The sequence below is a fragment of the Canis lupus genome, chromosome 11 (assembly GCF_011100685.1).
Source record: "Canis lupus familiaris isolate Mischka breed German Shepherd chromosome 11, alternate assembly UU_Cfam_GSD_1.0, whole genome shotgun sequence".
Lineage (NCBI taxonomy): Eukaryota > Metazoa > Chordata > Mammalia > Carnivora > Canidae > Canis > Canis lupus.
Window position 1 is genome coordinate 39,891,210 of NC_049232.1, and position 24,928 is coordinate 39,916,137.

A 24,928-nucleotide genomic window follows, 5' to 3' on the forward strand; every position below is an offset into this window, starting at 1 on the left:
AAGAGGGTGGTTTTCTTGGCCAGTGAGTCCTAACCTCTTTAAATGTATGGCACAGAGAGACCATGATAATATTTGAATATATATTGGGGTTTTAAAAAATTACCAAAAAAAAAAAAAAAGAGGTGGTAAAGACTGAAGAATTGGTCCAGGGGTTCCAGCTTTCCTGAGGGCTGAGAGGATCCGTTTTTTAGAACCTTCCCTTGTCTTTATTTGTAGTACATCATCTGTGACTCTCCCTTCTAGCCAGACAGATCTGAGTGCAAAGCCAAGAAGGTCTGGAAGAGCATGGCTTCAGACACTTAGACTTGCAGAAATGCATCCTCTCTCCATATCCATTGACCCTGTCCAGCTGTGGCCTCCAAGCCCAGTGTGGCCAGTTTTGGCTGCTGCACAAGCATTAGAGACCCCATTTGTCTTCACAGTGCTATCCAGGTCTCACCACACTAATGCTTTCCAAATTGCTTTCTCCTGGAGAGTATCTGTTTCAAATTATTGTTCCCCAGCTGTTTTGGGTTCTTGTTCTCCAATCTGAATCACATCTGGCCATTTCCTGCCCATATTCCTGATCTCGGTCTGCTTTTGGTATTGCCTTTCTATCTTCACTGGAACTTTCAACACCTCCCACTTTTGCATCCTCCAAGCATTTTGTTAAATCAATTATGTCCATTTTTCAATGATCTCAAGGAAAACAGTCAGCTGGAAATTAGAAACCCCAGACTTATTTCCTGAGGATGCTCTGAGGCTTTAGGCAAGCACTTTGCCTTCTCTGGTATGATCTGTGAATTGAGGTAACCATTCTCCTAGCTCTCCAACATCGTAGAGCTATTACAGCTCTACAACAGGAGTAGCTGTAACATTGAGCCTTGAGGTCCAAAAGATATTCAAAGAGAAAATTAAGTAAAAACAAAGAAGTCACCACAGGCCACCATCATTAGAACCTACATCTCCAAATCAATCTACTCATTTGCTCCATTGGTTTTCACACCAAAGTCTCTATGAATTCTACCTCTCATATTTGTCCATTCGGTACTGATGTCTCTGACTCAACCCCCGGTAGTAGAATTGTTTGCATGTCATTGACCTATAATTAGATTTTGCTATTCCATTCTACACTCCCTTGGCTCTCTAATGCTCCATCCAACTATTATGGCCCCATTTAATAAGTTGCTTTACCACCACCACAATACACACTCATCTCTCCCTCACATGCACGTAACTCAAGCTAGTGTTGGGAGCATTACAAACCTCTCCAGAAGTGTCTATACTCCATTGAAGGTCTTCAAGCCAGAGATTTTTAGACTTAGACTTTCTGGATCGGTAGAAAAATATAACAGAGATAACTGTCATAAGATTTTTCCCTGGAGTTCTAACATCCTATGAAGTTCTAGTTCTGATGCTGGACATGACAAAATAACTTATTCAAGTTCATATGAGATTGGATCCAGGAAAGGGGCCCATGTCTTTTAATATCCAGTTATGTTAGTTTCTATCCCATGTAACAAATTACCATGAATTTAACAACTCAAATCAACCCACACACGCATTATCTCACAGTTTCTGAAGTTCCAAAGTGCAGGCACAGCTTAACTGGGTTCTCCACCACAGGACCTCATCAAGCTGAGGTCTAGCCTGAGCTGAGGTTTCATCAGAAGCTCAACTGGGAAAAGATCTGCTTCTAAACTCTGGTGTTGTTGGAAGAATTCATCTATTTGCACTTGCAGGGCTGAAATCCCCATCTTGATAGCTGCTGGCTGTTGGCTATTCTCAACTCTGAGAGGCTGCTCAGAATTCTTCATCATGAAGCTCTTCCTATGGGCCCTCTTAAATCTGATAGCTTACCTCTTCAAAGCCAACAATGGAGAGACATTTTTTTATTTCCAGTTTTACTGAGATATGATTGACGTTATAAGTTTAAGGTGTATAACATGTTGACTTAATACATTTAGATATTGCAAAAATGATTGGCAATATCATATTAGCTAACATCTTCATCCTGTCACACATTAGCATTTCTTTTTTATGGTAAGAACACTTCATATCTACTCTCTTAGAAACTTTTAAATATATAATATAGTGGTATTCACTATAATACATGTTAATCAAGATTAAATGGAAAGAGAAACATTTTCTTTGCTAAAATAAAAATATACCATCCTGAGGATCTACTAAGCTACCTCCATTCTGCTTTCAACGGCTGGATAACTGACTATATGGCCTCTTCTCCCTGAAAGCTAGGAAACCAAGTTACTCAATAAGGTTTGAGACACCCAGAACATTCCCATTAATAGATGGTTTTGCAGACACATTGTTAACATGAATAGCAGAGAGTATAGAGAAGAGCATGTACACTTGCTGGTGAAGTCAACTGAAGGGAAGCCTCCTGGTAGCAGGTGGATGCCCCCAGTATGAAGCAGGTTTCCACTTAGATCTAGGAACACACCAGAAGGCTACAGTGAGGAGGTCTGTTACTTATGTCAGTGTTGGAGCTGGACACTGACTTGAATGGAGAAGAGTGAGACTTTTCAAGGAAATCACTTAGGAATGAAAAAAAATTGTTCTTCTTGAACCTCTTTGGCACTGCTTCTTTGAGGCTAGACCAATTTTGGAGATTTAAATAAAATTTCCTGGGTTGGATAGACTTGGACATCAGCTGTGCTAAGTAAGGTTCTCTTAATTGGCAAGCTGTGCTTATGCTAAGCAATTCTTAATAGTGCCATCACTGGTAGATTATTAAACTTCAGGTAAATCAACAGTAGCTCTTCATCAAGAAGATCAATGACCCTTGGCACAGGATAATTGCCATGAACACTTGTATTTCCTGTTCCTGCATCTGTGTGGTCTTTGGAGGTTCACACATTTGGCAGGGCACATGATAGAACACTAAGTACACAAAACTTAAAATTCCTAGACTTGCCTCTGAGTCCTAGGTGTGCCATGACTGGTTATGTGATGTTTAGCAATTAACAAGAATTATAATGCATAATTCCTCTTGATCTTAACTGTAAAATCAAAATTGATATAATAAAGGGTGATTAAAAGCACTTTGTTCATCTGGCATTATACTAGATTCTGGTGGGGTGAGGAGGGTAGTAGGAGAGCATGGTTAAAGAATTATGACTCAGTTCTTGCTTGCAAATGAGCCATCCTATCTACCTCATTATGTTGAAAATATCAAGTGAAGTGGTTTATATGCCTTGAAAAAGTGGGATGTGCTATGTAAATGTAATTTATCATTGCTTTTACTGAAGAAAATACGCTAGTTCCTATAGTTATAAATAATGTTTTCCTGACAACATGATGCTTCCATGTATTTTTGACCAATTCTCTATCCCCCCAAAATGTCTGCCTCCTTAGGTCAGTGAGAGCATCCTATAACATTGTCACCTAGAGAAAAGGAAGTCATTCTTTCTTTCCTTGTCATTCCTTCTTCAATTTCCAAGACTCTGGCTATGCTCCACTCTGTCTTACAAGGGTTTGGTGGAAAAGTAATCCCTTTGTTTCAGCATCACCTTTGATGCACCCCCATGCTGACTCCAAGCAGCTCATGTTCACTAAAATTGAGCTTTCTTCTTAGTCTCACATATTCAGTCAGAGCTCCATATGGGTAAGCAGGAGATCCCAGATGGCCTGACCACTTCCTGGATCATAAAGCTTCTCAGTATATAAAATAGAAATCTCTTTGATGATCCATGTATTTGTCAGGATTTGTTACACAACACATGTCCCAGGAAAGTCTCCTGTGATTTCCAGCACCTCTATCATAAGCCCAGAAAGACAGTTGGTTGGTTTGTTTGTTTATTTAGCTTTCACTTGGGCAGTTGGTTGCAGAGTTTCCTATTTCCTTTTTCTTCTGCATGCCTCATCATCTCCTAACTTAGAATGCAGTCATGAAGCCCTTACTCTTTAAAAAAAAAAAACAAAAAAAAAAAAAAAAACAAAAAAAAAAAAAAAAAACCACACCACATAAAGGCTAAGATCCAGGGTGGAATGTTAATTCTTTAAAAGAGTGTCATGTACTTAATTACTTGAAATATATTTCTCATAATATGAGTTCCCCAGCTCTCACGTAAGTGGCAAATACCCAATCTGAACAAATTTTAGCAAATGGAAAATGCCCAAGACTTGCTAAATTTAAGATACATTTTGCTTATATATGAATTTGCTTAGCAAATATGTAATGGGGGGCACCTGGGTGGTTTAGTGGGTTAAGCACCCAACTCTTGATTTTTGGCTCAGGTCATGATCTCAGGGTGGTGAGACTGAGCACCACTCCAGGATCTGCATTGAGTGTAGATTCTCTTAAGATTCGCTCTCTCCCTCTGCCCTTCCTCTCACTCACATCTGGACACATCATAATGAACCTGCAGGCCATCAAATAAAACTAGAAGACATTTAAAGCTCTCAGACAGCAGACTTTTCCTTTGTTGCAATCAATGCCAAAAATAGCAGAATAAGATCCTCAGGGTTTAGAGGAAATAACAGTCAGTGCACAGTTCTATGCCCAATCTTCCAATTGTATAAACAAATAGTATCATTTATCACCACAGAAAGAGTTTATCACCTATAGACCCTTACAAAAGAAAGAATTGAGGTTAAATGATTACCTCAATTAGAAGAAAAATTAACGCAGAAGAAATAAAATGGTGCACACACACAAAAAGAACAAAAAATAACTTTTGAATTTTTAAAGACAGCAAAAACTCTAAACAAAATTAAAAGGTGGAAGTAGGGGAGTTATTCATTGGTGGCAAAGGCAGGCTAGGGATCTTGTTATATTTAGCAGGAAGACAAATATTAAATACTGAAAGCTGGTAGAAAAAGATAGGCTTAAATATTTCAGCAAACATTTAAGAGTAGCAGCTAAAATGATAGGCAAACAATCTGGCATATAAAACAGCAGAAGGGAGGGGCACCAGTGTGGCACAGTTGATTAGGCATCTGACTCAGTCTCGGCTCAGATCACAATCTTGGGGTCATGGGATTGAACCTTGAGTCAGGCTCTGTGCGGAGTCTGCTTTAGACTCTCTCTCCCTCTGTCCTTCCCCCACCCCCCTCTCTCTCTCTAAAATAAATAAGTAAATATTAAAAAAAAAAAACCAGAAGGGAGAAAAGCATGTAGGAAGAATGTAGGGAACCTATCAGTCCATGAGAAGAAAGGAAGTAAAAGAAAAGAATAAAGAAAGCAATCAGAAAACCTAAAATAAGACTAGAAATAAACTCAAGTATATCGGAAAATGCCATCAATGTAAATATTCCAACCTACCTTATAAAAAAGATAGCTTGGCTTCCAGAGTCTTTTGTAAGCAATGTAAGACTAGACTGTGTCTTTGTATCCCATCTGGTAATCTCTGCTTCAGAGAATAAAAGAAAAGGTAACATTTCCAGTTCATTTTGCAAGGTTAGTATAATAACATTGATATTAAAACCAGACATGGACTGTAGGATTGTATAAGAAAATGACACATTTGCAAAGAGATGTAAAATCCTAAGTAAAACATTAGCAAATCATTAAGCAATGTATAAAAACCAGGCAGTTTGTCTCAGGAAGGTTCAGGATGGTTCAATATAAGGAAATCTCTCATATACCTTAGGTACAGATTAAAGGAGGTAATTATATAATTAATAGATGCAGAAAAAAATCATTTGGTAAAAATCTAATATTTGTCAATACTTCTAAAAATCTCTGCGAACCAGAATTATAAGGGAATTTCCTTAACACCATAAGTCTGTAGCAAGCATTATCTTAATAAAGCATTTCACCTGCTGTGACTGATTCACTTCAATACTGTAACAAAAGTCCTAACTGATAAAGAGAAAAAAAGGAAGTAAGTCTAAAACTTGGGAACAAGCAAACTTCTCTTGCTGATGATTTTATGATTATCTAAGAAAATAAGAGTATAGGCAAATTTAGAATCAATAAGAGAGTTTAAGATATACAAACATCAGAGATCCCTGGGTGGCGCAGGGGTTTAGCGCCTGCCTTTGGCCCAGGGCGCGATCCTGGAGATCTGGGATCGAATCCCATATCGGGCTCCCGGTGCATGGAGCCTGCTTCTCTCTCTGCCTCTCTCTTCTCTCTCTCTCTCTCTCTCTCTCTCTCTCTCTCTCTCTGTGACTATCATAAATAAATAAAAATTTAAAAGAGGGGTGCTCCGGTGGCTCAGTTGGCGTCCAATCCTTGGGTTCAGCTCAGGTCAGGATCTCATGGGTGGCGCTCATCAAGGAGGTTGCTTGAAGATTCTCTCCCTCTGTCCCTACCCCCCCTCTCTCTCGCACGCATACATACACACACACACACACACGTGTGTGCTCTCTATCAAATAAATAAATCTTTTTTAAAAAGAAAATGTGGGCCACCTGGGTGGCTCAGTCGGTAGAGTGCCTTCAGCTCAGGTCATGATCTCAGAGTCCTTGGATCAAGCCCCCCATCAAGCTCCCCGCTGAGCAGGGACCCTCCCTGCTGCTTCTGTTGTCTGTCTCCTGTTGCCTCACCAGCTTGTGTTGTCTCTCCCTCTCTCTCTGTCAAATAGATAAATAAAATCTTAAGAAAAAAAGAAAATATAATAGAAAAAGAAGATACTACACAAATATCAATGAAATGTAAAAAAAAAAATCTAGGGATAAACTAAGGAAAGGTATACTACAATTTTATGAGGAAGACTTGAAACCAGCATTAAAAGACATAGATGAAGACCCAAATAAATACAGTGACATGCTATATTCATTAATAGTAGAATTCAATAAAGAAAGACATCCAGTCTTCTCAAATTGACATTAATTAAATTCTGATCAAAATCCCCCAGAAATTTTCACAAAACTTAAAAGGCTAATCCTCAAATTTATTTGGAGAAAAAGAAAGACAAAAAATATCCCAGAAAACTTTGAAGAATGAAATGAGTAGTTTGGCCCTATCAAATATCACGATTTATCTTAAAGCTGTAATAGGAGAGTATGATACTGGTTCAGGTGAATAGATACATACATAGATCAATGGGATAGGATAGCAAGACCAAAAAACAGACCCATGTAGATTGGAAAAAATTGACCGATTACAAATTAGTGGGGATAATATGTTTTATTCAACAAATGCTATTAGAATAATTGGCTTTTTTGAGGAGAGAGGGAAAGAGAGAATCTTAAGCAGGCTCCATGCGAGACTCAATTTCCCAATCCTGAGATCAGGACATGAGCCAAAATCAAGAGTCAGATGCTTAACTGACTGAGCCACCCAGGTGCCCCAGAACAATTGGTTATTTATATAAAAACTAAAGTTAAATTCTTTCATCTGCAGCCCCCTAAAGTCATGGATGAATAAAGATCTAAATATGACAAATAAAAACATAAGCTGTTTAGAAGAAAATGAAGTATGTTTTTATGTCTCTAAGCTAGAAAATAATTTCATAATAATTGCACCAAAATATGCATAAAACTAAAGGAAAATATAAAATCCACTTTATAAAAAATGTAAAACTTTTGAACATCAAAACATACCACAATGTATGTAATTATATGTAAATGTAAATGTTTACATAAAATGTAAAAAGTTATACACCGGGAAAACATATGTATATAGATACATTAAACTGCTTGAAGGGGCCATGTGAGAGAATCTACTAATATGGATGTTCTATTCCAGCAACTCTCCTTCTAGGTATATCCTAGAACAGTGTTTTTAAAACTTTAGGTTGTGCCCCCTTGACAAATAACAAAATCAATTTCAGTGGGCACAGAACAGAAGGGAGGGGGAAGAGAGGGAAGGAAAGAACAATTTATTTAGATCCTTATTCATCCGTGAATTTATGTGTATGTGTGTGTAGATTAGGGATACAATTTTGCTTTGTTTTCTACATAAATAGCCAATTATTCTAGCACCATTTATTGAATAATCCATTTTATCCCCCACTAATTCACTAAATGAATGAAATCAATTCAGTAAGCAATAATAGAAGGAAGAGGGAGGAGAGGAGAGAGGACAATCGTATCAGAATGGATCACAGGTTGGAAGGTGTAGTCAATGCCAGTGATAACCGTCCCAGATTCCTTTATGTGCCTAGCACGCCCACCACCAACTGCTGCTAACTGCTCACAACTGCACTCTTCCAGAGACTTGCCATTGGCTGATGGGAACCACTTCAGCTGGAAATGCCTGAGAAGTTACAGTCCTCCCCCACCGCCAGGTAGCCTATAGCCATTGACTTATAAATAAGGGGCATGAACACCAAGCGCCTTTGCTTCAGTAAGATAGATCTGTGGTGCCTTTGCAGCCCAGAATTCCCTAAGAGCTCAGACGGAGGCTAGACTTTGGCAGAAATCACAGCTTTGTTTAGCTCCTTTCTCTCTTCTGTCTTGCTTCCCTCACTTAAAGCTTTTCTCTTGCAGGAGCATCTCTGTCCCAGGCTCTGTTGCTAGGAAACCTAACCTAAGACAGGGAGTAAGTGCTTTTAAGATTTTGTGTACGTATGGTGGGCACTTATGTCAAGCCTACTATTAAAAGCTTGGGGTGGCGGGGTGGCTCAGTCAGTTAAGCGGCCAAGTCTTGGTTTCAGCTCAGGTCCTGCTCTCATGGGTTGTGGGGTCCAGCCCCATGAAGGCTTAGCACTGGACAGGGCATCTGCCTGAGATTCTCTCTCCCTCGCCCTCTGCCCCTCCCCAACCTCTCTCTATAAAATAGATCTTTTAAAAAAAGTCCAGGTTCTTCAGCTCTAGGGAGAATCATGCAAATGCAAGAAGGGAGGGGAATGAAAGTGAGAAGAGGTGGCAGGAATTTCCATTCATATCTGAAATACTGTCCTTATGAATGTTGAAGAAATTTGGAAAAGTTTGGGGCTTTGTGAAAGCTAGGACCTTGGGTATATCCGGTATCTTCTATACTTCATGGGTCTGATTATCTTTCTGATACTTTCTCTACTTATCTATTTATTTAAAATATTTCATTAAAATCAGCAATAACTAGGGAGCTACAAATCCTCACTCAAACTTTACTCCCCTGGATCACTCCCATGGATACATATATAAGGAAGCAATTTGCTCCTTTTTCATTTAAAATTTGAGAGCAAATGTGAGTCGGGGAGGGGCAGGGGGAGAGCATCTCAAGCAGATTCCTCAATGGAGCTGCGAGCCTGACTTGGCGCTTGAACTCACAACCCTGAGATCATGACCTGAGCGGTCTTGGAAAACCAAGAGTCGTGGCTTAACTGAGCTCCCCCAGGCCACCCCACTCCTCTTTAAAATATGCTCCCCTCTGTCGATCTCTGTTCTCAGATCACTCACAGGAGAACTAAGATATAGGAAGGCTCCATAATGCTAACCTCTGCTGGTCATTATGGTCAGCTTGTGCTCTCAATTGCCATGGTGCTGAGGCTGATTGATTGCATCTGTTCTTGTTTGCCATCCTAAACCCTCATATGAAGTGAGCCAAAATAACGTGTACATCCACAGGAAGGAAGGAAGGGAAGAAGACCTGGAGGGAAGAAAGAACAAAAGGAAAGCTAGAAAAACAGAAACTGGGAATCATAGCATTTGTTGGGGGTATGGGGGGGTGGGAGGACCTTATACCATAAAGATGGCTATTTCCTTGCAGTTTCTAAGGCTGAATCAGAACTAACCACTTTAGAGAAAACCCCAGTAGTCAATTATATTTTGACTGCAGATTGGCTTTTTTTTGTTTTCTCTAGTTGCTTTTTGAATGTATAAGGAAAAATTCTCACCTTGCCCCCATCGGTGGCCCACTGTAGCTTCACATGCTCAACCTCACATAATCACACATACATTACAGTTGCATGAGTAGAGGCTTCCTGTTTTTTTTTTTTTTTCCTGTCCAAATCTCCCCATACTGCATATTTTCCTCTCCTGCGCCTGAGTAAGGTGAAGCATATGGGGAATTCACAGGCGATCAAGTCCATCAGCCAGGCATCAATCTGTAGTGATTTGTGGCCATGTACATATAAAGAGACCATAGTTGTCTGCTAACTGCATACATATGGCATCTGGGAACGTAAACTCCCAGCCTTTGCCTTCAAAACCACATGCTACCCAGGGAGGTAAAATCGTGGTTCACAACATGTGGGTTGCGACCCTGAGTAGTCTGCCAACATTTGGCAGGTGGGCTAGAGATGAATTGTGTGCCTACTGCAATTTCCTTTCCTTGGGGCTCCCTTGAGTATATGCATGCCCACATTTTCTAGGCCATGATCTATACCTGGCATGGACTGGGGCAATAGTGTTGAAGACCCGGAACAATATACATACATTTTCCTGTCTTGTCATCTAGTGGGCACATTCTTCCATCTGTCTTTATTTTAAATATATTAGATACATGTTTATATATCGCATGGGCCTATGCAACTTTTGTAATCTCTCTCAACCATGTGTGTGTCTTACAGCCCCTATGGGGAAACCTGACTATTTGCAAATATGTATGTCCAGCCAGTGAGGTGGACCCTGACTAACATCGGGGAGATAATTTAGGACTAGAGTACTTGTTCTGATTTAACAGAAGGGGGCAGGGACTTCGAAGTAAGGACCTACTTGGATACCTTTTTTTTTTCTTTTTTTTTGTCTTCCCATCCAAGTGAGGTTCCCAAGTCTTTTCTAATAGATTAATTACGCTGTTTATTCTATAAATCCAAACATCAGCAGTAACTTCATCTTAGCATTATTAAGCTCCTTTTAGATGGTTTATAGTCAGGTTCTGAATGACCTTGAAATGTTGCCTCTTTGCAAACAGTCAGGTTTTCATATACGCTAGGACACAGAGCCAATTGTTTTACAATACAAATATGATATGTTGATTCTGCTGCTGAACTCCATTAAATATTTTAACTACCCTTTGCCAATGAAAATCTCTGGTTTGTGTATGGTTTCTTTGGTATGTGATGGTGTATAACCTCACTTTTCTTCAAGTTCGTGATTCAGTAATAACCTGGCAAAGCGGTCCATACCTATTTGCCTCCTCTTCCTGGTGTTTTAATACCTAGTCAGCCATAAAAATACTTAATGACAACTCAACCACTCAAGTTGAAGGTCTAATGGAGAACTAAAGCATAATCTTATGCATGCTTACACCTCTCTAAGGAAAAGCCTGAGCAGAATGAATTGCAGATGACTGGTACCATGAAGCAGCCACGTTTCTATAAAGCTCTATTACAAAAATAGTGTCTTCTACACCCTTCCATGTACAGCTATCAGCATGACCTTGGGGCATTCCAGAATAGTCTAGGCAGCCAACTATGCTCAATAACCACCTGAGCTCAGGCTGGAGACTTGATATCTTAATATTGCTGCCTATATTTCCCCCACAGCTCTAAGACAACTGCCCAGTGAGGTCTTGCACACATCTCCCAACAATTAACAATAATATTCAGGGACTGTATGCTATACCTTTTTTTTCCCCCCAAAACCTAAATAGTTATAGAAAGTCTACTCCATCCACAATGAAAACAACCTGGTTCATCTTCTCTTCTTGGAATTCAAATCTGACCCTCTTTGTTCCAAAATAGCATTTTTCACTTCCCTCTGCCAAATTAAAAGGCTCAATGGAGTCGTCTACAAAAACATGTCACATTTTTCTCCAAATCTCCACCTCCTGTAACGCAAAGAAATGCTAGAAGCTTTGAAATGACAAATCCCTTCACTTGCACGTTCTCAATTTACAATTCTCAAATATTATAAGCAAAGCTGTTTTTTTGTTTTTTGTTTTTTTTTTTTTTTTTGTCGCAGGACTTGAACAAATAAAATTTGGAACTGTTTCCACATAATAGCCCCATAACTGGAGGAGATCCTAAACCGTGTTTTCCAAGGATTAAGCCTTAGGGCTCAAAGTCAAAGTCCTTGTGTTTCCTTTTCTTCTCCCTTGGGAGATATAAGCTTTTTAGGTAGCTCTTGCTCTCAGGTGCAAAGACTGGCTCTGATGGGAGGGTCACAGATCTAACAGGTACTTCTATGACAAACCCAGTTGACTTAAATATACACCCAAAGCAGGAAAGTCCAGGATGGAGCATGAATTCGGTGCAAAAAAAAAAAAAAAAAAAGAAATCAACGAGTTTGGAGAACCAGAGGGGAGGCTAGTAGAAGGGGGACACTGGCTTGCTAGAGCAAGTCCTAGCTTGCTGTGAGGATTTTCTCAGCTCTCTGCTATTGCCTTGAGAGTGAAGGAGGGGAGACACCCCATTCTCCCTGGCCCAGGTAGAGGTTGAGACCTAGAAGAAAAGCAGAATGTGATGACCTTATTTGTGGGTACAATCCAGCCTGGCACCTGGGCCCCAACTTGTTGTGCCCCCCCCCCCCCACTCCATGTACAGCCCAAAGCCTGTGGGAGAGAAGAGCCCCCAGCAGAGGGAGTAGAGATGGTGATGCTGAGTTACTTGCTCTGGATACAGGCATCTAACAACAGAAGATAAAGCATTGTGCTGATTACAGCATGTAGATCCTTCCAGAAGCCCCAAAGGCCACCAACCAGGGCCAGTCACCTCTGGGAACATGCACTTGTGTGGAGTTCTGGAAGAAGATGCTTGCTTTGGGTCAAAGAAAAGGGATTTAGTAAAGCTGCAGAATCTGGGCAGGTGATTGAGGGTGGGGGGAGTTGTCATTTAGCCATACTATTACTCTATTGATCTCCTATAACCCCCAGTGTGCTAAGTTTTGGGGAAATACATGCTAGCCAGGTTCCATTTCCATTTGTTTCTTGTTAAACACATCTCCTCAAATTCCTATAGTTAACACAAAGCCCATTAACTTGAAGCAGTGTAGCACAGTGATTTAAAAATGGAGATCCTAAAGTCTGAGCCAAGGTTCAAATCTAAATTCTACCACATAATTATGTGACCTTGATCAAGTGCCTTAGCCTCTAGGTGCCTTGATTCTCTTCTCTATATAATGAAAGCATAAAATCTTACTTGAGAGAGAGTAAGAGAGCATGGGTGGGGGAAGGGTACAGAGGAAGAGGAGAAATCCCAAGCACACTCTGAGTTGAGCATGGAGCCCAACCCAGGGCTCGATCCCAGGACCCTGAGATCATGACCTGAGCCAAAAATCAAGAGTTGGATGCCTAACGGACTGAGTCATCCAGAAACCTTAATGAAATCATAATATCAATACTCCCTCAGACTTCTGAAGGAGTAATGAATAAGCTTATATACCTAAAGAACTACAATAGTGCCTAGTCCATGCTATGTTCTGTAAACAGTCTATTCAAGCTTTTTGTTAACATCGGAGACTTCTAAACAAAAGGCGCCTCAAAAAGAGTTCATTCACACAAGAGAAAATGTGCCAGACACTGAGCAAGGGATAGAGCTACAAAAGACCAGAACGGGACTCCGTTCACGACTTCATCAAACTTTCCTGGTATAGTCTTAAGTTCATCATCTTTTTTAAACTTGTGATTTTTTATTCTTTTTTAAATTAATTTGTCTCCCCTTCCAAGAGCAGGGATCAGGATCTAGAGATTGTTGTATCCTCCTTTTCCAACCCTAAATCAATCTATTAGACAAAGAATGTTTTTTTTGAATGATCCCTATTTTTAGTTCATTCATTCACTTTCTAGATGTTCTCATTAGAACTCAGCTAGCAGAGGGGACAAGTGGTGAGTGCTAAATGTCTTAGCACCAGCAGTGCTTTCTTTAAAAAATAAAAATTTTTAAAATGCTTCCCTGTGCTAAAGAAGTCACTTCTCCAAAGAGAACCTGGAACCCCTGGTACCTTTTAGCCTTAAGTTGTTTTCTTGGGGATCCCTGGGTGGCTCAGCGGTTTGGCACTGGCCTTTAGCTCAGGGTGTGATCCTGGAGACCCAGAATCAAGTCCCACATCAGGCTCCCTGCATGGAGTCTGCTTCTCCCTCTGCCTGTGTCTCTGCCTCTCTCTCTCTCTCTCTCTCTCTCTCTCTCTCTCTCTCTGTGTGTGTGTGTGTGTGTGTGTGTGTGTGTGTGTGTCTTTTATGAATAAATAAATCTTAAAAAATTGTGTTCTCATCTGAAACCAGAAAACATGGCATCCTGGTAGGCAAGCAGGCACTCTAACCTCCACTTGAAATTCTCAAGAGGATACGTAGATGCTATTCAAGTGGAGGGTAGAGAGGAAGAACTTACCTGAAATAAGTGTCAATTATACATAAATAGCTGTTTGATTTCCAAAAATCTTTCTGCCAGCGTTGGCTTGAAAGAGAAAGGATCATCATGAATGTAAGCACTCCATTTGTATTGGCAAGAGGCTGCAAGTCAAAAATTTTCAAAGATAAATTTTCCTCTGTGCTTGATTTATCTGTCAAAAGGATGTCCACTTCTCTTGTCCATATGCACCGTCACATTTGAGACCTACTGAGCAGGTTGGATCTAAACCAATCGAGTCCAAGCTTTAGGACCAGCAAATGCTGAATTTACAATCCTGTACTCAGAAACCCCTGAATAATTGAACTAAAAAAAGACGCCAGCATCCTGAATAATTGAAAGGCTTCTGCTGCAAAAAATCCGTCTTCTCCGGCCCTGAAAAGTAGAATTGTTTTCACCTGCCGTGGGTGGAACTGTTTGCATGGTGGACCGCAGCAGGAAGCTTGTCAGGGCACTGGTACCAGACTGTAGGGCGATTATGTGATGTGAAAAGTATGCACCTGTGATTTCTTAATTATTGCTCCCTACTTGTTTGGTCCTGCAGGTAATCAGGGATGGTTACAGGTAAACGTGACCCAGATCAATGAAGGATGGAGGAGGTGGGGACGAGCACAGTGAACCAACAGAAGTGAGGTGTGTCTCATGCTGTCAGGCCAAACTAGAGACTGATTCACAAATGTAAGACCCAAAGGAGCCCTACAGTCTGGGGGGTTCAAGGCAGGAGGGACTCCCTGGCTACTCCTTTGGCTGACTTTCTGCTTTTGTGTAAGTCTTGCAAAGAGAACACTTGAGAAAGTATTCCAGTCTTTTTTTTTTTTTTAAGATTTTATTTATTCATGAGAGCATATGAGCAGGGGGAGGGGGAGGGGCAGGGGCAGAGGGGGAGGGAGAAGCAGACTCCCCGCTGAGCAGGGAGCCCTACATGGGGCTCCATCTCAGGACCCTGAGATCACAATCTGAGCTGAAGGCAGATGCTTAACCATCTGAGCCACGCAGGCGCCCCCCATTCATTCTTTTATGCTTTATTGAGCACCTACCCTTTATGCATTATTGAACATAAGGTATAATCTTACATATTAAACACTTTCCATAATGGCCACCATTTAATGAGCCCCTTCTAGGCACCAGGCACTGTGCTAAGTTAAAGCAGGTTCTATAATTCACTTCTACAAAAGAAATGGAGGCTCAACAAGGTTAAGGAGCTTACCTGTGATTGCTTAGCCAGCAGATAGCAGGGCTGGTGTTGGGACCTAAGTCTTTGGGACACCAGAGTCTACCTTTTCTGCATCACAATATACCACCTTTCTCTTAAGTCTTTTCCTGAGGCTTGCTAGCAGACAGAAGTTAATCTTGGGAGGGAAGAAAGGTAGAGAGGGAAGGCTTGAGGACAGTGTTAACGCCAACTAGAGGAGGCTAGGGAAGCGCCAAGCACACTGCTATACCGTGTATTGGGAATAATGTTTCGCATTTCATATTTTGCACTTTATGCTCAAGAAAGAGCGCTTACCTGGTACTAGAAAGGAGTTGAGTTTTTGCTTAATAATCTTTAGTAAGACTTGATCTTAGCAGTCTTGAGTTCATGGGAATGATTCAGCTATCTGAATAGGGAGGGTCTTCCTTGTCCTCTAGAGAGTTGTAATGGTATAGTTCTATACCATTAGAGTAATATAGAGTAATTCTGAGTTGCAGCTGCAGCCCAAGAATCAGATGCTTCTGGAAGGCCACATCCCTGGTTCACTTGTCCAGAAGACTAGGGTGGAGGTGACACCCCTGCTGCGATTTAGGAGTCATCTCAGCTTCCCAGAAGATCCCAGGGCCCCCCAGCTGGAAATAGATGTGTGGGTGATCACAATAAGGTGATCACAATAAGGTGATCACCCACAATGTGTGGGTGAGCCTGAATAAGAGGAGAGGCCTGGGTTCTATTTCTACCTATTCAGATTCAACTACTTTATGAGGCTTGACACCTGCCAACGACTCTGATGCTTTCACATGTTATTTCATTCTAACCCCACACTCCTCCAAGTGGCAGGGGTATTTTTCACATGTTATAAATGGGGGGGGGAGGGGGTGGCCCCAAGAGATGAAGCATCCTGCTTAGAGTCAGACACCCTTGACACAGGAAAACCAAAAGCTTTGACCCTCACATCCAGCAGTTTTTCCATTTCATAGGCTGAGAAACCCATTAAGCCATCTGCACCAACATTTACATTTCCCTTAGACTGGGATTCTGAGCAGCTCCTTCTAACACCTACCTCCTCCCCCCAGAACAAGTCAGCAGTGAGCAAAATAAAAGGGGTCCTGTTCTATGGGCTCAACGGACCATGGAAATCACAAATGAAGTTGGAGGATAAAGCAATCTATACGGTTTAGGGAGCTAGCATATCCCTAACAAGAGCACATATGAAGGGATCCAGTCAGTGCCCCTTCTCTCCCTCCTTGGGCTCTTTCTGGCCCTGAGAGGGGTCTTGTTTGCATGCCTTTTGGATGCACACGTGTGCATATCTGAGCTCTGTGCACATCCTACCCAAATAGCCCCCAGGAAGAGGCCCACCAGGTCCTGGAAGTGAGCTGAGGCTTGCTTGCCAGAAAGCCTAGAGGATGACCAGTTAAATCTGAATTTCAGATAAATAATGAACCATTTTTAGCATTAAATATGTTCTAAATATTTCATTGGACATATTTACACTAAAAAGTTATTTTACTGCTTATATAAAATTCAAATTTAACTGGGCATCCTGTATTTTTTTTTTTCTGCTAAATCTGGCAACCCTAGCTGGAGCCCTAGGGTCAGGGAGTTCCAAGAGCCTGTGTATCCAGAGTAGTGTCTAAAATGGAAGGGGGCCACGTAAGGTGGAAGGTGGGCCTTTGGTAGGCAGATCCTCCTGGCCTCCCAGAATCCTTACCTCTTGGGGAGGGGCCCTCTAAAGCTCTGGGCCTGAGCAGGGACCCCTCTTGCCCAGATCTAAGGGCAATTACTTATAGCAGGAGGCTTGGATGGGGACAATGACTATAACCAAGCTTTTGGACTTTGGAATAAAGAGACTTGGGCTTTACCATGGGCATTGGGCACAGTCTCTTAAACTGAGTTCCAGTGAGCTGAACTGTATGTAAAATGGAAGCTTGCATGGATTAATATTTGTAAGAAACCTAGCCCCATGCCCAACATATAGTAGGATACTAGCAGCTTTCACTATTACCCTAAAAGAGCAATCTAGAAAAATGCTTTGAGTTTTCTGCCTCTTGTTTTTAGTCCTTGAATTGACTCTGCTGAGCCAGGGAAATGGGTTTCTATTACCCATACCTGGGTTGGAGGGTCACTCTGTTCAGTAGTAGCTGTCAGTGAAGTTTAGAGAGAGAGACTAGGACCTGAGTATCCCAGGAAAGCTGAGGACTTGAACTCTTCCTCTGAGAAATCCATATTCCTTTCTCTCCTCTCCTCTTCTCAACATCACTGTTGTTCACTTCTGTCCCTGGGGCACCGGGGGAGGTGAGGCCCCATTCTCTTCAAGGAAGTAGGGAAGGAGAGGGAGTAGAGCAGCCACCTTCCCTGGCCTGAGGTTCTGTGAGGTAGTTGCTTAATTCTCATCCTTGCTTTTCCGTCTTAGAAAGAGTCTGCCTTGGATGAGAATTTAATCCCCATGATTGTAACTCAGAGCTGCAGGGGTGCACACAAGGGGGGCCCAACAAGCTCACCCCAAGGCAAAGTGCTGAGTGTTGGAGGAAAGATGTAAATGAACTTGGAACTTCATGAAAGTAAGAATCTTCTTGATTTGTTTCATTGCTAACCACCACTCAGGGTGTCTTTCTGCCTGAAAGTCAAGAGGGAGAAGTGGATAGGTGGAGGAGGTGGGGGGTGAGGGTCAACTGGCTCAGAGCCAAACTGAGCTGCTTGCTTTTTTTTTAATTCAGGAGATGTAACAGGAATAAAATTATCCCAAACTCTAGGCATTCAGGATCCTTTCTTTCACAGATTGTAGCAGGGTTTAAAATGACCATAGATTGAAACAACCATGGAGTTGGTAGAGGGCTTGGATTGTCCTCTGGGCCAGGTGGTTCTGCATTGAGGGACAAGTAGACAGGAAGGGGATGACAGGAAGAGGGGTTCTGAAGATGTTACCCGGAGTGCAAGTGGAAATGTGCTAGTTGATGTGGTAATGCGTCCACCAGCCCCTTCTGTGCTTCTAAAGGTCTCTCCTAACTGCGGGCAGTCTCTGCCCTGAAGGGCCACTGCATATACATGTAAGTCAATGCATAGATTCACAAGTCTTACCTTCTTTAAAAACAGCTTTGTCTTCCCTCCTTTTCATCCTCCCTTCAGATCCACCCTCCTAGAAGAAGGGATTCTTTACCTTTAAGTTATAATAAGAAAATGATATGAAAAAATGTAGATCCCTAAGCTAAGAAAAATCCTAGGTCTCTAGACTTTACCACTACTTTTAGAGACGTGTAACCATTTTGCTCACCTGGTAATAACAATGACGTTTTTGTTCACCTATTCATATTAGAATCTGAGAAATGACTCCTTTAGAGGAATACAGTTTTCCAGCTTGAATGAGTTCTGAAATCATCAACTAATTAAGTACCTGCTACATGTAGTAAAATAAGCACTATATGAATTATCAGCTTAATTTAGCAAATGTTTGTCAAGGGTCCACTAGGGAAGTAAGTAGCCTACTGATCAAGAACATGGACTCTGAACTCCTCACTTGTGGCTTCATCTTGACTCCACCACCTACTAGTTGTGTGACCTTGAAGTTATTTTAATCCGTTTGAGCCTAGCTCCTTCATAATCTGAACTACAAGAGTACTATTTCTTTGGGTGGTTGTATTAATTGAAATAATATATGGCAGGTATCCATAGTACCTGGCACAGTGTAATTGTTCAATAGGTTGGTCAGGCATACAAAGATGTTCACATGGTCTCTGTCCTCAAAGTCTTTATCTCTGTATTTTACTACCTTGCATAAGAATAAAACTTGGAAATTGCCATCTAGGGAGTGGGATATACTGCCATATTTGGGGGGTGTATTACAGTTCTTTGAACAACATGAACCAATCAGGAGATAGATAGATAGATAGATAGATAGATAGATAGATAGATAGATAGATAGATAGATCCGAGCTATTATGAGGGATTGGTTCATGTCATTCATCACGGGGACTGAGAAGTCCTACAATCTGCCATCTGCAAGCTGAAGGCTCAGGAAAGCCAATGATGTAGTTTCATTGAAGGCCTGAGAACCAGGGGAACTGATAAGCTAAGTCCTGGTCTGAGGGCCCAAGAAGCCATGGGAGCCAATGGTATAAGATCTAGTCTAAGTCCAAAGAGAACCAGGATCATTGATATCTGAAGGCAGAAAATGATGGATGTCCCAGCTCAAGCACAGAGCAAATTCACCATTCTTTCTGCCTGTTTATTCTTTTCAGGCAAATTGGATGATGCACATCCACATTGGTGAGGACCATCTTTACTCAGCCTACCAATTCACATGAAATGCTGTCACAGACACACCCAGAAATGGTTTTACCAGCTCTCTGGGTGCCCACTCGCCTGGTAATTGACACATAAAATTAACTGTCACATCGGGCCATGAGCCACTAAACCCAGTATAGAGATGGGTGGAGGAGAGCTGGAGGAGACTGGGGCAATGAGCCAAGCTTTGAAAGCTTATTAGTCTGGACTTTACAGCCAGAAGGAACAACAGAGACAAGACCTAGTGTTGCTTCTTGAAAACATGGTCACTGCATTCATTGGTGTCTTTATTCTTTTCCACCAATACCGGGTTCCCCTCCAAATACTAGTTCACCTCTTCATTCTCCCATAAAGTCTCCTCTAGATTCTAATGATCTGCCAGCCTTCTTCACCAAACACATCTTCTGCCCTGAGCACCCTATCTACCATCCCCCATTCTATAGACTAAAGCACCCTGGCCCAGTTGGTTCCAGCTATCAGCCAAGCTGCAGGAGATTTGCCTTTCTTTGTCCTTCCTTCCCATAACCTGCAACACAAGCTTGGCTAAAGCACTTCTTTGCCCCATTTTTCCTATCCAAAAAATGGAAGTACGAGGTCTGGCCATTTAGATAAAGAGAGATTCATGGGGATCCCTGGATGACTCAGCGGTTTAATGCCTGTCTTAGGCCCAGGGCATGATCCTGGAGTCCCGGGACCAGGTCCCACATCGGGCTCCCTGCATGGAGCCTGCTTCTCCCTCTGCCTGTGTCTCTACCTCTCACTCGCTCTCTCTCTCTCTCTCTCTCTGTCTCTCATGAATAAACAAATAAAATCTTAAAAAAAAAAACTCGCAAGCTACCAAAGCTCTCAGAGTCTCGAGAACTAAGGCTGAAAAACACCACTAAGAACTAGGTGGTGAGGGGTGCCTAGGTGGCTCAGTCAGTTAAGCATTCAACTCTAGATTTCAGCTCCGATCATGATCAGAGAGTCCTGAGATCCAGCCATGAGTCTGCTTGGGATTCCCTCCCTCTCTCCCTCACCCTCTGCTCTTCCACCCTCGCTCATGAGTGTTCTCTCTGTCTGTCTGTCTGTCTGTCTCTCTCTCTCAAATAGTGAAAGAAGAAGCGCATCTGACTCCATACTTTGCTAGGTCAGTAGGTTGGTTTGATCACATCCAAAGTTGAATGATTATTGATCAACCAGAAGGGAGGAAATCCAGAGCTTGGACTCCAGCAAGACAAATCCACTGCATGTGTTTAGAGTCATCCTCCAAGTCCACTAACTGCAGCTGGTCTGGCAGAAGAAGACAGCTGTCCTGCAATAGGGCCCCCACCTCTACTGCTGTGCGGGGGGTGGGGGGGGGGGGGGGGAGGTACCTGGTAATTACAGTACAGGGATGAGTGTGTTGGGGGTTTTCCTCTTCTTACCAGACCTGATCCTGGGATGCAATACCTGACAAGGGAAAGAACCTCCTCCTAAATGGCTGCAGTGAAAACATCCTGATGCTAATTAAAAACAGAAGTTAGAGAAAGTGGAAGTAAACATTGCTCAATGAATGGCTTTGTCATTTGCCAAAACCTTCTTTGCTGCCTTCATTTAGTTAATTAGTCTTTCACTATTGATCTGCTGCTGTCAACTAAGCAGTATATGCAAACCACATCTCTAACTGCATGCAGCCTGTTCTTCAAGCCTTGGAAAGATGGGAGGGAGGGGCTTCTAACAAATCTACAAGCCATTTGCAAAATGAAAAGTTTCATTTCCCATGCATAAAGTGCCAAGGCCTTTCTCCAATAACCCAGTGATGTTTTAGTTCTCAGCTGGTGGAATTTCGAGTTAGCAGAAGCTTCTGTAGTTTCTTACAGACCACCTTGGTTATATGAAGGGTCTCTGCTCCCACCCCTATATTGTTTCCACTTCTCTTATTGCTAAGCTTGCACTTACATTCTTTTTACTTTCTCTTTGCACAGTTTTTAAAAACTATAAATTAGCACCTTCATTCCCTCTTGGTTGACATCTGCGTTTTCAAGTGAAAATGTATTAAAATCTCCTTTTCATGAGCTCGTCATAATCGGAAAAGTACATAAGCAGAATGCTGATGTACTGGCTTCCTTTCTTGTGATTTATACTTATGACATACTTGATACATATAATGAGGTACTACTTACTAAACTTTATACTAAGTAGTATATGATACTGTTTGTGGATATAGATATGTGAGTAGTAAAAATACTTAAACATACTTGGGAATGATAAACATCACCTTTGGTAAGCAAGACTTTTTGACCTAGGATCATTTTACTAGCCAACTTGTAAACTGTTTACACAATTTACACGTGCGCACCAATTCTCTCTTAATTTTGTTCCATGACCAAGGAAACCTGGAATTTGCTTACTAGCATACACAATGTATTAGACTTCGTTTTTCCCTTAAAGAAAAGGAAGGCTGAGGAGTTTGCTGGTAGTCGGGATAGTTAATGACCTTCGATTTGGGGGGTGGTGACTACCTTCCAGGAACCCCCCTCATGGCCTCATTTGGCTTGAGGGGCCAGCATGGCAATCAAGGCTCATGACATGTCTCCTTTTGGAGATTCTTGCTTAGCTTTCTTTTAGTTTTTTGTTGGTAGATGAGAAGAGCATGGACCAGAAACAGGAAGGAGAAGGATCAAGTTGGAATTTCTAAACTCAAGCGGGACTCCAGCTTCTGTCCCAGCCTGGTGAGACTGCACTTGCATTGGCTGGGTGGCCCACCTGTGGGAGAGTTCAAGTTCTTTCAGAGAGTCTGGGCAGCTTTGAATGATCCCTTGAAGAGGCTCCAAAACCTCCCAGGAGTACCCCTAGCAGACTCTGGCGGTCCAGTCAAGGTAGTTTCGAAGAACAATGAATTCCCAGAGGAAAGAAAGAATCATCAGGTTAGAACATGTACTTATAAACGGCAATGGGCCAGACTCCAAAATGAATCTTTATGAGCTTCCAAGGTGACAATTAAGGGAAAGGGGAACAAGCCAAGAATCTGATGCTGATTTCAGCATTTGGAAATGGCAGAAAGGTGGGAGTGGTGTCTGTGAAGGGAGCCCTTAAGCCGGCAGTGAGGGACGGAGGCGGCTGGCAGGCCCTCACCCCCAGGCCGGCCTCCTGGAGATGCAGGCAGGCAGCCCTCGGCTCCCACCACCCTGGCCCCTGCCTTTAGTGGAGACTCAGAAGGGGGCACCGGTGCTGAACATCCTTGAAATTCTACTGAGGTTCCAAATGAAGAATTGTTCTGCCTTCGAAGCCAAATGGAAGTCTGGTGGAAGCACCTGCTTTCCCCTTAGTTTCAAAAGAGAATGTAATATCCCCACCACCTCTCTGAGTATTTGTATTATCCTTTTTCAAGTGGAAACAAGGAATTATGAGGGGAGGCATTCTATAAAAACAAAAGGTATTAATAGGATAACAGCATCATTTCTTTAGAGAAGCAAGTCTCTATTTTTTACTTTTTGAAAACAGAAATGCGATTTACTCCAAAGCTCATCAAGTCTAGCACAGGCTTACCTCTGGAATACAAAAACAAAAAAATCATCTATTTCTGATAGGGTGTCTGTCATCAGGACTGTTTACTCCCATCCCATTTTTAACACCTTTGTGGTGTTAATGTTTGCAAGGTGAACGTCTGAAATGATGTCCATACACGTTGGCAGGAGACAGCGTGGACACAGAGATTATAGGCAACTCCCATCCTCAGCCATTTGTTCCAATAGGGCTTTTAATATTGTCAGGAGAATATTTTAATTTTATAATAGGAAAGATAGGGAAAATAACTTACTGAACTGCAATCCTGTATCAGGCCCTAGTAAATCAATGAATAGAGAACAATCTCGTGGTCCGTGGCTCTTGCACCCAAGGAGCTCCTAACCAATGAGGGAAGTAAGGAGGGTGGAGAGGGGCAAGATGGTAGGTGTTGTTATCCAGTTGGGTGATCAGATTGTGTGGAGTATACATGAAGGAGCAGTGGTTTCTGAAGGATTATTAATACTTCCAAGAAACCTACACCTAGATGATGCTGGTGAAACAAAGGTAAGGGAATCCCAGAGACAGGCAACAAAGGCCAAGGGGAGGGGACAAGTGATCTCCTTCGGGAACAGTCAAGAGTCCAATGTGGTCAGAAGATGGAGACTGGAAGGGGCAAGGAATGGCCAAAGACTGGCTGGGATTGTGGGTCTGGAGCCCCAAAGCAGCTTGTCAGAGGCATGGATGGCTGTGCTAAGCAAGATGGCCTCCCAGGGACAGGAAGAGTCCATTGTGAAAGAACACCCCAGGCTTCACAGATTGTGTTGGAAGAGAAAGATCAAGATTTTGTGGTAGGGAGCCCTTGAACTATGGCAGTGCTAATGCAAACAAAATCAAAGAGATGGGAAGTCCTATTGGATTCAGAAGGAGAAGGACGTAAGCTTGAGACAAAGTTCCTAACCAGGTGCTTGGCTAAAATAGGAAACAAGAGTTTAACATCTACTGTGTGCTCTTATGTGCCAGACCCACACTACATTCGCACCCCAACCCTTTGAGGTAAGCGCTACTACTCTACCCACTTTACAGATGAGGAAAAGGAGGCAAAGGGAGCTTTGGTAAACATCCTGAGGTCACGTTAGTAAACGAGGAAGCCAGAATTCAAACAAAGCTTGTCTGGTCTCTCTAGATGCTCACTACTCAGACTGCCCACAGAGAAGATGGGCTATTTAAGGAAAAGAAGTTAGATCACGTGTAGATGTAATTTTGAGACTGCTGCAGGATACCAAGACAGATGTCCAATTAATAGTTGGAAAAATAGGGTTAGCACTTACAGATCCATTCATCCAACAAATATTCCTTTAGCACTTACTACGTATATACCTGGCTCTGTGTCAGAGATGGAGTTGTGACCTCACCAAAATACGTACTGAACACCCACAATGCAAAGTGTGTCTGTATTAAATTTTAGTGAAGCAAATAATTTTCATCGCACAACTGAACACATGCCCTTTAAAATAACTTGGAGATAACTCCTTCTCTTAAACAAATAATTTACCCCTTAAGTACCTGCTTTTGCAATTTTGCAATTACTCATACTGGCTTTCCTTAAAGCAAAACACCCTATAAACATGTTAAAACTCAGTCGGGAAGAAAGAGTTCATTTTTAACTTTTATGAACGATTCAGCACATGTGTTAGGCTGAGGAAATAATAAAATAAACCTATCTCGGTTATGTCAACAGACTTTAACAGGAAGGCCACAGTAATGAAGGGCTACCCCTAAGTAAACAGAATGCAGATCTCTCTCAGGAACAGAGGGAAGAAACCCAGTCCTGAAGTTCAAGAACACTGGTAGGGCGGGAACAGGGCCCATGTTTTGGCCTCATTGT